General features: G+C 49.2%; 1 pseudogene across 1 annotated transcript; it reads right to left on the bottom strand.

The window, feature by feature from the left end:
• Window positions 1–2,570: 2,570 nt before the first annotated feature.
• On the bottom strand, window positions 2,571–11,622 carry LOC308051411 (PHD finger protein 24-like; annotated as a pseudogene). The gene is made up of 5 exons: window positions 11,569–11,622; window positions 10,297–10,482; window positions 9,730–9,810; window positions 2,755–3,048; window positions 2,571–2,585 (listed from the first exon to the last, which is right to left on the bottom strand). The product of its transcript is annotated as a PHD finger protein 24-like (transcript).
• Window positions 11,623–12,446: the final 824 nt, after the last annotated feature.

Raw genomic sequence — 12,446 nt, 5'->3', positions numbered from 1 at the left:
CTCGCGGAGATGGTCACCAAGCCGCTTTCAATTATCTATCAGCAGTCCTGTTTAACTGGGGAGGTCTCAGTTGACTGGAAGTTGGCAAATGTGACACCCATCTACAAGAAGGGGCGTGTGCTGGTTTGACTGAAAATGGGTTCATTTTCTTTGTGCAGTTAGAAACCTTTGTTTTTCATAGCTATCATGCTCAGTATTTGGACTTAGTTTGAGAACTAGCCGATAACACCCCAGCACAGAAACAATGTTTTTAATTGCTCTGGTCTGAGAGCCTGTCAGTCTGACCTCGGTGCTGGGAAAGATTATGGAACAGATCATCCTGAGTGCCATCATGCGGCACATATAGGACAACCGAGAGATCAAGCCCAATCAGCATGGGTTTATGAAAGGCAGGTCCAGCTTGACTAACCTGATCTCCTTCTACAACAAGGTGACCCACCTAGTAGATGAGGGAAAGGCTGTGGATGTTGTGTACTTAGATTTCAGTAAGGCCTTTGACACTGTTTCCCATAGCATTCTTCTGGAGAAACTGGCTGCTTGTGGCTTGCACAGGCGTACTCTTCACTGGGTAAAGAACTGGCTGGAGGGCCGGGCCCAAAGAGTTGTGGTGAACAGAGCCAAATCCAGTTGGTGGCTAGTCACGAGTGGTGTTCCCCAGGGCTCAGTATTTGGACCAGTTCTGTTTAATATCTTTATCAATGATCTGGACAAGGGGATCGAGTGCACCCTCAGTAAGTCTGCAGATGACACCAAGTTGAGTGGGAGTGTTGATCCGCTTGAGAGTAGGAAGGCTCTACAGAGGGATCTGGACCAGCTGGATCATCGGGCTGAGGCAATATGAGGTGCAATAAGACCAAGTGCCAGGTCCTGCACTTGGATCACAACAACCCCATGCAATGCTACAGGCTACAGGAAGAGTGGCTGAAAAGCTGCCTGGTGGAAAAGGACCTGGGGGTGGTGGTCTACAGCTGACTGAATATGAGCTATCACTTACCCAGGTGGCTAAGAATGCCAGTAACATCCTGGCTTGTATCAGGAATACTGTGGCCAGCAGGGCTAGGGAAATGATTGTCCAACTGTACTTGACGCTGGTGAGTCTGCACCTCAAATACTGTGTTCACTTTTGAGCCACTCACTACAAAGAAGGCATTGAGGTGGTGGAGAGAGTTCAGAGGAGCATGAAGTGCTGGATTTTGCACCTGGGATGCGGCAACCCTGGTTGTACATACAGACTGAGGAACAAGATGCTGGAAAGCAGCTCTGTGGAGAGGGATCTGGGGGTTCTGGTCAATAGCAAATTGAACATGAGCCAACAATGTGCCCTGGTAGCCAAGAGGGCCAACCGTGTCCTGGAGTGCATCAAGCACAGCATTGCCAGCTGGGTGAGGGAGATGATTGTCCTGCTCTGCTCTGCACTGGTGTGGCCTCACCTGGAGCACTGTGTGCAGATCTGAGCACCACACTATAAAAAGAATATTAAGCTACTGAAGAGTGTCCAGAAGAGGGCTACAAAATTGGTGAAGGGTTTGGAGGGGAAGCCATATGAGGAGTGGCTAAAGTCACTTGATTTGTTCAACCTGGAGAAGAGGAGACTGAGAGGAGACCTCATCACAGTCTACGGCTTCCTCACAAGTGGAAGAGGAAGAGTAGGCGCCGAATTCTTCTCTCTGGTGACCAATGACAGAACCTGAGGGAATGGCAGGAAGATGTGCCAGGAGAGATTTAGATTGGACATTAGGAAAAGGTTCTTCACCTAGAGCGTAGTGGAGCACTGGAACAGGCTCCCCAGGGAGGTAGTCACAGCCCCAAGTCTGACAGTATTCAAGAAGAGACTGGACAACACCCTCAGACACATGGTGTGAACTGTGGGGTTGTCATATGCAGGGACAGGAGTTGGGCTTGATCCTTGTGGGTCCTTTCCAACTCAGGACATTCTATTAATTCTACGAATTCTATGAAGGACTGCACCCCATGGAAAGGACCCATGTTGTAGTCTTTACCACTTAAAGAATGAATCCTGTCAGCAATTGCTAACCTAAAGATATGTAAATCCTCCCAGTTTTAGGTCAGCCTGCTCCTTTAACAAAGAGTGATTGAGAACCTCCCTATCAGGAACTACAGGGACTACTGTCCTTGCAGTATTGACATTCTGGAGCCTGCACAATTAGTTGAGTCTTGTTTAACATATATCTCAAGACTGTTGGATAAAGTGTCCTTTAGATGAACTTTGTTCATTATACGCTCATTATAATACTAAAAATCACACCCCTAGGAGGGAAGACCCAGGCCCAGCCTGAGACTCCTCCTCAGTGAGCCTGTGTAGTGGTAAAATTGTTGTGTAACCAATATGCTCCTCTCCCAGGAGGATGCATGTGGCCTGGGCCACTCATGGGAGCCCACGCAGGGGGCTGTGCATGGCTTCCTATGGGAGCCACGTCACTGGCTCCTGTCACCCCATTGTGGAACCAGGTGTGCCGAGCCTGGCGGCACTCACCCTCCCTAATGAAACCATCACTGGTCAAGAACCAGGAAGGCACCAGTGCCCACATTCACTCGTTGACTGTCAGCAGTTACAGCAGGGCATTCTGGGGGGGCAGAGAGGGGAAAGGGGCTCACACCATGTCAGGGGGCTGGGAAACCCCCACTCCCGTGCCCAACATTGTGGGGGTCTACCTCTCTGGGTGCCATGGCCACAGGTTCCAGCTGTGATAGCCATCCCTGTGTGTCACAGCCATGGATGCTGGCCCTGGGTGCCATGGCCATGTGTGTCAGCTGTGGGAGCTGGCCCCAGGTGCTGTGACTGTGGGTGCCAGCTGTTGGAGCTGGCCCTGGGTGCCAGAACTGTACCTGCCGTCATAGTTTCTGCAGCACCTGGATGGACTCATGAGAGAGGACATTGTGCCACTTGACATGCCCCTTCTTGTCAGGGTCTAAGGCAGAGAATTTCAGAGCTGCCCACTCCTCCTGGGCCACGGCCATGGAACACTTGAACTGCTGCTTGTCTACCAGGTGCTTGTAGCGCAGGAAGTTGTCCAGGGTCAGGCAGGTCTCCGTGGGGGACAGATTTGCTGTGCGGTGCCCAGGAAGAGGAGAACCACTTCCCACAACTGCCCTTGCCCTCCCTGGGAGCATTCTGCTGGCACCTGCTGGAGAGCCCAGTGAGGAGGGTCTGCAGGGGGAGGGTGGGGAACAGCTCTCAGGGGGGACCCAGGGAGGTTGAAGGTGCCTTGTGCATCATCCAGGGCTGGTGACATGAAGAAAAGTGCTCAGAGGCATGGCAATTTGGGGCACCTAGCATTTCTCCTGGTCCCAGGGAGCATGTGCCCTCTCCCCCATCCCTCCCCTTCCCTGCTTCTGCTTGCACTAACAGGGATCCCACCAGATGCCAGCCTTAGTGGAGCTTGTACCTCTTGCTGGGCAGGGGAGCGGCAGTGATACCTAACATCAGCAATTAGTATTAAAATAAGACTATATGAATAAGGGTCATAGATTTTAGTTAGTAAGTTAATAAGAATAAGGTTCACAGATATTAGATTTTAGGCACTTATTAGGCGTTAAGTCAAAAGAATGGTGTTTGTTAAGATAAGCAGGAGAAGGGTAGGAGACAATGCCCTTGTTCTCAGAAGATAAGGTGGCGACACCAGCGCAAACAGGTTACAAGCCGAATAACAAAGGAATGTAATGCATATACAAAGGATTTATTGGAAATGTAATGAATATGTATGATCTGTGTGAATATAACCTGTCTGGAAACTATTCTGGGGCCCCCACTAGGTGGAGCAATAACCGGGGGTACTGGCATGCCAATAATAGCATGCTTGCTTTGAAACCTTAAACCCTGGTTTTCAAAGTTTCTTCAATGAGCTGATATTACAATTTCAGTTCTGGTGACCATGAAGGGATTCTGCTCTTGACATTCAACTGACTCCTGGGAATGAAAAATCTCCAGCCAGCACCAAGGGATTCTCGGGGAGCACCTCGATTCCTGGAGAACGGCTGAATTCTTGAGCTAAGGACAATCACATCAGTTTGTAAATAAAGCATCCCTTTTTCTTCTGGTTTGAGTTGCCCGTTCGTAAGTTGTGGCAAAAGCCTCGCAGGGGGGCTTTTCAAGGCCCAAGATAGTATTCTGGGCTGTAGCATGGACTATGGCATATGTTTCCAGCTGTCTGGTGGTTGCTTCCATCATTGTAATCACATAGCACATACCTTGACAGGTTTGTGGAAGTATAATATAATCAATCTGCCAAGCCTCTCCATACTTATATTTTAACCATCACCCCCCCGATACCATACAGGATTTAACCATTTGGCTTTTTGATTTCAGTGCATGTTTCACATTCATGAATAACCTGTGAAATAGTGTCCATAGTCAAGTCCACCCCTTGACTGTGAGCCCATTTATATGTTGCATCTCTTCCTTGATGCCCTGAAGCATCATGGGCCCACCGTGCTAGGAAAAGTTCACCTTTATGTTGCCAGTCCAAGTCCACCTCAGCTACTTTAATCTTAGCAGCCTAATCCGCTTGCTGGTTGTTTTGGTGTTCCTCAGTGGCTCGACTTTTACGCACATGAGCATCCACATGACGTACTTTTACAGGCAGGCTCTATAGCCAAGCAGCAATGTCTTGCCACAGTGTGGCAGCCCAAATGGGTTTACCTCTGCATTGCCAGTCGCTCCTCTTCCATTGCTGTAAGCACCCCCATAAGGTATTTGCCACCATCCATGAGTCAGTGTAGAAATAAAGTACTGGCCATTTTCTCATTCAGCAATGTCCAAAGCCAGCTGGATGGCTTTCACTTCTGCAAACTGACTAGATTCACCTTGTCCTTCAGTAGCTTCTGAGATTCGTCGTGTGGGACTCCACAGAGCAGCTTTCCACCTCTGATGTTTTCACACAAAAGGGCAGGATCCACCTGTGAACAGTGCATACTGCTTTTCAGTCTCTGAAAGTTTATTATACGGTGGTGCTTCTTCAGCACGTGTTACTTCTCCTCATCTGGAGACATCCTAAAGTCTTTACTTTGTGGCCAGTCTGTAATCTCTTCTAAGATCCCTGGGCAATTGGGACTCCCTATTCAAGTTCATTGAGTAATTAGTACAATCCATTTACTCCATGAAGCATCAGTTGCATGATGCGTAGAGAGAATCTTCCCCTTGAACATCCAGCCCAGCACTGTTAGTCGAGGTGCTAGGAGGAGCTGTGTACCAACCACTTCTGAAGTAGCTGAGACCCCTTCATATGCTGCTAATATCTCTTTTTCAGTTGGAGTATAGTTGGCCTCAGATCCTTTGTATCCTCGACTCCAAAAACCTAAGGGTCGACCTCGAGTTTCTCCTGATGCTTTCTGCCAGAGGCTCCAGGTAGGACCATTATCTCTGGCTGCGGTGTAGAGCACATTTTTAACATTTTAACATTTTAACATTTTAACATCTAGTCCAGTCCAAACTGGCCCAAGGGCCACCACATGAATTATCTCACACCTAATTTGTTCAAAGCCTTGTCATTTTTCAGGGCTCCACTCAAAATGGTTCTTTTTACGAGTGACTCGATAGAGAGGGCTCACAATCTGGCTATAGTCAGGAATATGCATTCACCACAAACCTACAATGCCCAAGAAAGTCTGTGTCTCCTTTTTATTAGTAGGTGGAGACATTGCTGCAATTTTGTTGATCACATCCATTGGGATCTGACGATGGCCATCTTGCCATTTTATTCCTAAAAACTGGATCTCTCGTGCAGGTCCCTTGACCTTGCTTCATTTTATGGCAAAACCGGCATTCAAAAGAACTTGAATTATTCTCTCACCTTTCTTGAAGACTTCTTTCACCATGTTGCCCCATATGATGATGTCATCAATATATTGATAGTGTTCTGGAGCTTTACCTTGTTCCAACGTGGTTTGGATCAGTCCATGGCAGATGGTAGGACTGTGTTTCCACCCCTGGGGCAAGCGATTCCACATGTACTGGATGCCCCTCCAGGTAAAAGCAAACTGTGGCCTGCACTCTGCTGCTAAAGGAATAAAGAAAAATGCATTAGCAATGTCAATGGCGGCATACCACTTGGCTGCCTTTGACTCCAATTCAAATTTCAGTTTGAACATGTCAGGCACAGCAGGTGGTGTAACTTCATTCAGGCCACAATAGTCTGTAAGTCTCCAGAATTACACACTGGCCAAATTGGGCTGTTAAAAGGTGACCAAGTCTTACTGATCACACCCTGGCTTTCCAATTCACGAATCAACTTCTGGATAGGAATCAGAGAGTCTCGATTGGTGTGATATTGCCGGCAATGCACCATCATAGTAGCAATTGGCACCTGCTGATCGTCAGCCATCAGCAGTCCTACAACAGAAGGGTCCTCTGAGAGACCAGGCAAAGCAGACAGCTGTTCAATATTCTCAGTGTCCACAGCTGCTATGCCAAATGCCCACCTATACCCTTTTGGGTCCTTAAAATACCCTCTCCTGAGGTAGTCTATGCCAAGGATGCATGGAGCATCTGGGCCATTTACAATGGGATGCTTTTGCCAGTTTTTCCCAGTTAGGCTCATTTCAGCCTTCACTACAGTCAGTTCCTGGGATCCCCCAATCACTCAAAAAATATTGATGTTCCTTTATAGTTTGAGGGAATTATCGTGCACTGAGCACCAGTGTCCACCAAAGCTTTGTACTCCTGGGGGTGTGTTGTACCAGGCCATTGCATCTGCACAGTCCAGTAAACTCTGTTGTCCCTTTCCTCTGCCCGGTTGGAGGCAGGACCCCTCTAATTTGTGTTTTGCACAGTCTCTGGGTGTGAATTAGAGGTTCCTTCAAGAGGATCAGAAGCTCTTCTGCCCCTTCTGGAGACTGAAGCAGTGATTTTCCTAGGAGTTTTTCCTTCTAACTCACGTACTTGTTCCTGAAGTTCTGAGGTAGGTCTTCCATCCCACCTCCTCATGTTTTCTCCCTGGTCATGTAGGAAAAAACACAGTGTACCTCTCTTTGTGGGCTTCTGTCCTCTCTCTTGAGATTGGAAATGCTTTCTCCTAATAGCTGAAACGTAGGTTTGTACAGGTCGTGAATGGAACTTATCTTCTCTGAGTGCTTTGATTTCTTGCAACAGCTTTTCAAACCAGTCGTCAGATTTTTCACACAGTTTCTGCACAGTGGAGACACAAGCCCGTAGAGAGCCAGCAAGACTGTCCTCAAAGTCCCAAAGCTGCTTAATCACGTCAGAAATGTTTTCTGCACCTCCAGCTGTCCATATCATTGATGCCAATGACTTAGCGTATGCAGGTGGTGCGCTTTGTACAAACCTGCACCACATAGGTTGTGTACAAAGGATTTTATCTGAGTCTGTCCCCTCTCAGCTGTTTGGCTCAAAAAAGATGATCTCCTGCACAGCTAATTCTTTCAGGAACTGAACAGTTTTCTCCATAGTATTCCATTTCCCTGGATTACATATACATCTTCCTTGAAGGGAAACCTTGCCTTCACGGCTGTCGGGAGTCACCTCCAGAGGGTGGATGAGTCTTTCTCTCTTTAAATTGCCCTATCAAGGGTGGCATCCCTTGACAGACATTCTGACATCCCAGCTGTCTGGCTTCCCCACCTTCTAGTTCCAGACTATCAGCTCTGTTATCCCAGCATCGGAGCAGCCTGGTTACAACATTCTTACCTTCACAATGACTGAAGTCTTTTCGCATATCTCTCAGCTCACTTATAGAAAAGGATCAAGTGGTCACTTCCTCTCCTCCTTGTGTTGATGATGACCCTTGGCCATGAGTAGTCCTTCTTGGGACTCTCTTACAACTGGCAACTGATGCTGACATGGGCTCACCATCTCTTGATTTATTTCCAGAGTCTAAATGACTGTCACTGGCATTGGCATAATTACAGTGGCTGTTGAGGTTACAGCAGCAGCAGTGGTGCCCAGTGTGTGGGGGGGCACAGTAGCTGCTCTGTTGGTCTTTGAGGCTGGAGAAGCAACTGTGTCTGCAGTCAGGGAGGCAGTGACCTTGGCAGCTTTGCTCTGTGTGGGAGCTGGAGCTGCCTTGTCGGTTGCTGAAGCTCGAGAGGCTGCAGTGTCTGTGTTCAGCGGGGGGGCAGTGGTGGCTACAGGGTCTGTAGCTGTAGCTTTCACTGCCTTGCTCCATTTGGACTGGCCAACTGTGCCTTTAACCTCATCTCTCTTATCACTAGCACAAACTGACACATGTTTAGCAAACCTGACAATACCAAAAAAATACGATCAAAGCTCCAAGGATATTCAAAGCTCTCAAAAACATCTGTAATCTGTCTTAATGTAAAAGGAAAGGTATTGTTAGTCAGCTTTTCTATAGATTGACTCGTCCAGTTAGAAAACACATAGGTGTATTTCTCTTTAATCTCTACTGGAGGTTTCTCTGGATACAACATTAATGAGTATAAATTCATTATTGGCTGGAATATAATAAAATAAACCAGTGCCAAACCACACAGTAAAATCATCACCATCGTCCAGTTTCCAGATGTAATAGAATGCATGAACTTATTAGTGAAATATGCCCAGCACAAATAAGGTACTACAGAACACACTGTAGAGAGTAGCTGATACAACTTATGCCACAGCATCTTTAAACCAATGTAATTCAATCTGCTTTACTACTACTAGATGATGTCCGAAGCACACAGACCTGTGAGTATCTCAACCCTATGATTTGGCAGCGTGCCAAGAAAATTGAAAGTACGTCACAGCAGTGCCAAATTTTAACACTTCTGAGCCCCACGTTGGGCGCCAATCAATCTGTCAACGTTTATTGCAGGGCAACAATAAACCATGGCAGATGCTCTCTGTTAACTCCCTCCCCCCCCAGCCTTCCCCACCAAGGAAAAGGCAATAGGAGGAAGAGAGAGAGAGACTTGCAAGTTGGAAAAAGTTAAAAATGCTTTACTAATGCTACTAATAAAACAGAGAAAATAATACAAAATATACAAAACCAGTCTTGAATTTCCTGGCTCCGCACTGCTCCAGCAGCTGCAGGGCAGGCACCCGGAAGTCCTGGGCTGGACTCTGCAGCAAATTGGAACTGTATTCAGGGATGCAGGGTGTAGAACCAGGTCTCGGATCATAGGGATGTCAGGCAGAGTCCTCTTCAGATGCCAGTCATAGTCGAAGAGAGAAAGACCCTCATGATCTCCTACTTTTATAGGGTGTATGACATGGATGGGATGGAATACTTAGTTGGTCAATTTTGGTCACCTGTTCTGTTCACCTCTCCTTGCAAATACACCCCTCTCACTTATGGGACGTGCATTTTTATCAGCGACCTTGCATACCATTTACGTTATCAGCTGCTGTCTGCAAAAACAAGCAGCCAAACTCAGAAAAGTGCAGTTACTTAGAAGAACTTAGCTGAAAGGAAAATTCACTAAAAGAGAAACTGGTCTTGTTTTTAACAAAACCAGGACACTGAATAACAAAGGCATGTAATGCATATGCAAAGGATTTCTTGGAAATGTAATGAATATGTATGATCTGTGTGGATATAACCTGTGTCTGGGGCCCTGTGTTCAGGGCCCCCACTAGGCAGAATGATCCCCGTGGGTGCCAGTGTGTCAAGAAAGGTGATGCTTGCTTTTAAAACCTCAAATTTTGGTTTTAGAAGTTTCTTCAGTTAGCCAATTTATGGTATCAGCAACATCCCCACCCTGGAGCAGCAGCACTTGGCCCAGGGGCAGAGACTCACCATGGGAAGAGTCCACACCTGGAATGATCTTGTACTGCTGCAGGGTCTCCATCAGGCTGTACGTTTCTTCTTCTGTCAGCAGGAGACTGAGGTTGTCCTGGGGTGGAAGGCAGAGGGGAGCCATGGGGTAAAGGCATAGGGCGGGGGTGGTGTGAGCACCTGGGCATGCCACGTCACTATGATCCCTTGAAGGCATGCAGGTTTAGGCACACAGAGAGGGGCGGTGTGCTGTGTCATCCAGGGATGCTGCAGTGGGATGGCTTCACACCCCTGGGCTTCAGGCACTATCCTAGCTCTGCCACAGCTCCTCATGTGCCCAGGGTGGGTTCTCTGGTGTCATGTTCCCCGCCAAGGTGCTGGGGGGCTGGCTGCCAGGGTGGAGAGGTTGTGAAGGGCCACTGTCCCCTGTCTTCTGGTGGCTCCCCATCAGGCCAAGGTGGATGGCAGGAGCCAGGGAGCAGCAGACCTCATCAACACCAGACCAGGCTGCATGGGACCCTGCTCATGTCCACAAGGGCCACAGCTCCCTGGGAAGCATCCATCACCCAGCCAAAGCCCAGTGTCCCCCACTCCAGGCACTCACGCAGTAGTAGCAGCTCCAACCCATCTTGGTGTGTGCCATGTCCATCACCTCCATGGTACTGTTGTTCTGCTGGTAGCCTATGCGGCACAGGCAGTCATCGTGGTACACCTGACTGCAGATGTGGCAGAAGAAGAGGCTCTCATCTGTCCATGCCTTGCAGATCTCGCACATCTCGTTGTTGACAACCTTGCAAGCAATGGGCAGCTACTCAGAAATGCAACATGGGCAGAGGGATGGCATCTCAAGGTGGGGGTCAGGGCAGTGCTTCACAGGTGGGGATGGGCATTGGGAGTCAGAGGGGATGGGAGGGTGGTTTTCTGTGGGACTGGTGTAGGAAATAGGTGAGTGGTGGGGTTGTATGGGGCATGACTGACTTGCTGGCCATTTAGGGTTAGAGGAGGATTGATGGGTCCAGCTGTAGGGTTGGTGGGGATGTGGGATTGTAGGTTCTCTGGGGTACAGTGTGGTAAGTGTGGATGACTGGGCTGTGGGGGTTGTAGGTTGGCTGGTCTTTAGGGTTCTAGTGTGGGTGGGTGGAAGTGTTCATCTGTGGGTTGTTTGTAGGTTGGATGGATAAGCTGTAAAGTGAGCTGGGGTGTAGTCTTGTAGGGGTGGGTAGAGAGATGGGTAGGGCCGTGGGTGTGGATAGGTGGGCTGTAGGATTGTTGGCATGAGTGGATAAGCTGTTGGGTTGTAGATGGGCTGGGCTGTAATGGTCACGTGTGCGGATGGATGGGGTGAGTTGTAGGCTATCTGTCTGTAGGCTGACAAACACTTAGATCAGATGGTCCTCTCTCCCCCAAAGCCAGAGCTGTCTGTGCCCCCAGCAGTGACATCTCCTCTCCAAGACACCCCGAGGTCCCTCCAGGGCACATCTGACCAGTTGCACCCTCCTCCCTGAGTGGCATCTCCAGCTGCCCAACTTGGCCCCCAGCCCCCTGCCCCACTGAGCCTCCTCTGTGGAGCTTTGTTGTGCCCAGGGAGGCTGTCTGCCTGGTGGGCATCAGGGATGCTTGCATATCCCCTGAACTCTCCCCTGCCCATTTCCAGTCTTCTCCCTCCTGCCCCATCCCTGTACTCCAGCTGCTTGCCAGCTCCTGCTGCTCCAGGCTGATGTCTGGGAGCTTCATCATCGTGCAGCTCCCACTTGGGCCAGAAGAAGGCAGGCAGCATGAACCTGTTGGCTCAAACGCCTCCAGCTCTCCAGCCGTCTTGCAGCCATTCCCAGGCTGCCTTGCTGGCGCTGGTCTCCTCTGGCTGGAAGGGCCCCACCAATGCCTCCTCCTCTCCCTCCTGCACTGCCTGCGCCAGCATCTCCTGGTGCATGACCCCCACCTCTGCCTGATGCCATATTAATGACTGCTCCTGCAGCCCATCCTTAAAGGCTGACACAGCCAAGCTGACCTTCTGCACCTACTCCACTGTCTACTGCCTGGACATCATCACCCCCATGGTTCTGTGGGAGGAACTCACAGTGCTAAGGAACTCACTCAGTGCTAAGACCTTGGGATGCAATGCTGCTCTCCACTCCTGCACCAATGAGCCATGTGCCTGGCCCCAAAAAGGTGTCCCAGTGGTCCCAACTGCACAGGGAGCCACTCAGCAGGGAGAAATGGAGGCTCTTTGGCAACCTGGTGCTCGGGTCATCTGTGGTGGCCATGGAGAGATGGACCCAAACCCATGTGGAGATCTGGCCATGGAGGGTATGAATGTTGGTGGAGGAGCAGACATCAAGCAGGGAGCTGGCTGGGGGGCATCCTGCCTCATCCATCCTTGGTCTGTAGACTCTGGCTTAAAAAGAAATGCTTCCAGGCCCTTCCCACAACCAGACCAGTAAATCCCAGAGGACTGGGACCAGCTGTAGAATAGACTCATAGAAGCAGAATCATAGAATCATTTCAGTTGGAAGAGACCCTCAGGATCATTGAGCCCAACTATAACCTAACCTAACTCCAGCACTAAACCATGTCCTTAAGAACCTCATCTAAATGCCTTTTAAATACCTCCAGGGATGGTGACTCCACCACTTCCCTGGGCAGCCTGTTCCAATGCCTGACAACCCTTTCCATAAAGTTTTTCCTAATATCCAATCTCAACCTCCCCTGATGCAACTTGAGGCCATTTCCACTTGTCCTATCACTTGCTACTTG

Source organism: Nesoenas mayeri, assembly GCF_963082525.1.
Source record: "Nesoenas mayeri genome assembly, chromosome: W".
In the NCBI taxonomy this organism is placed as follows: Eukaryota; Metazoa; Chordata; class Aves; order Columbiformes; family Columbidae; genus Nesoenas; species Nesoenas mayeri.
This window is presented reverse-complemented; position numbering and strand designations above follow the sequence as displayed.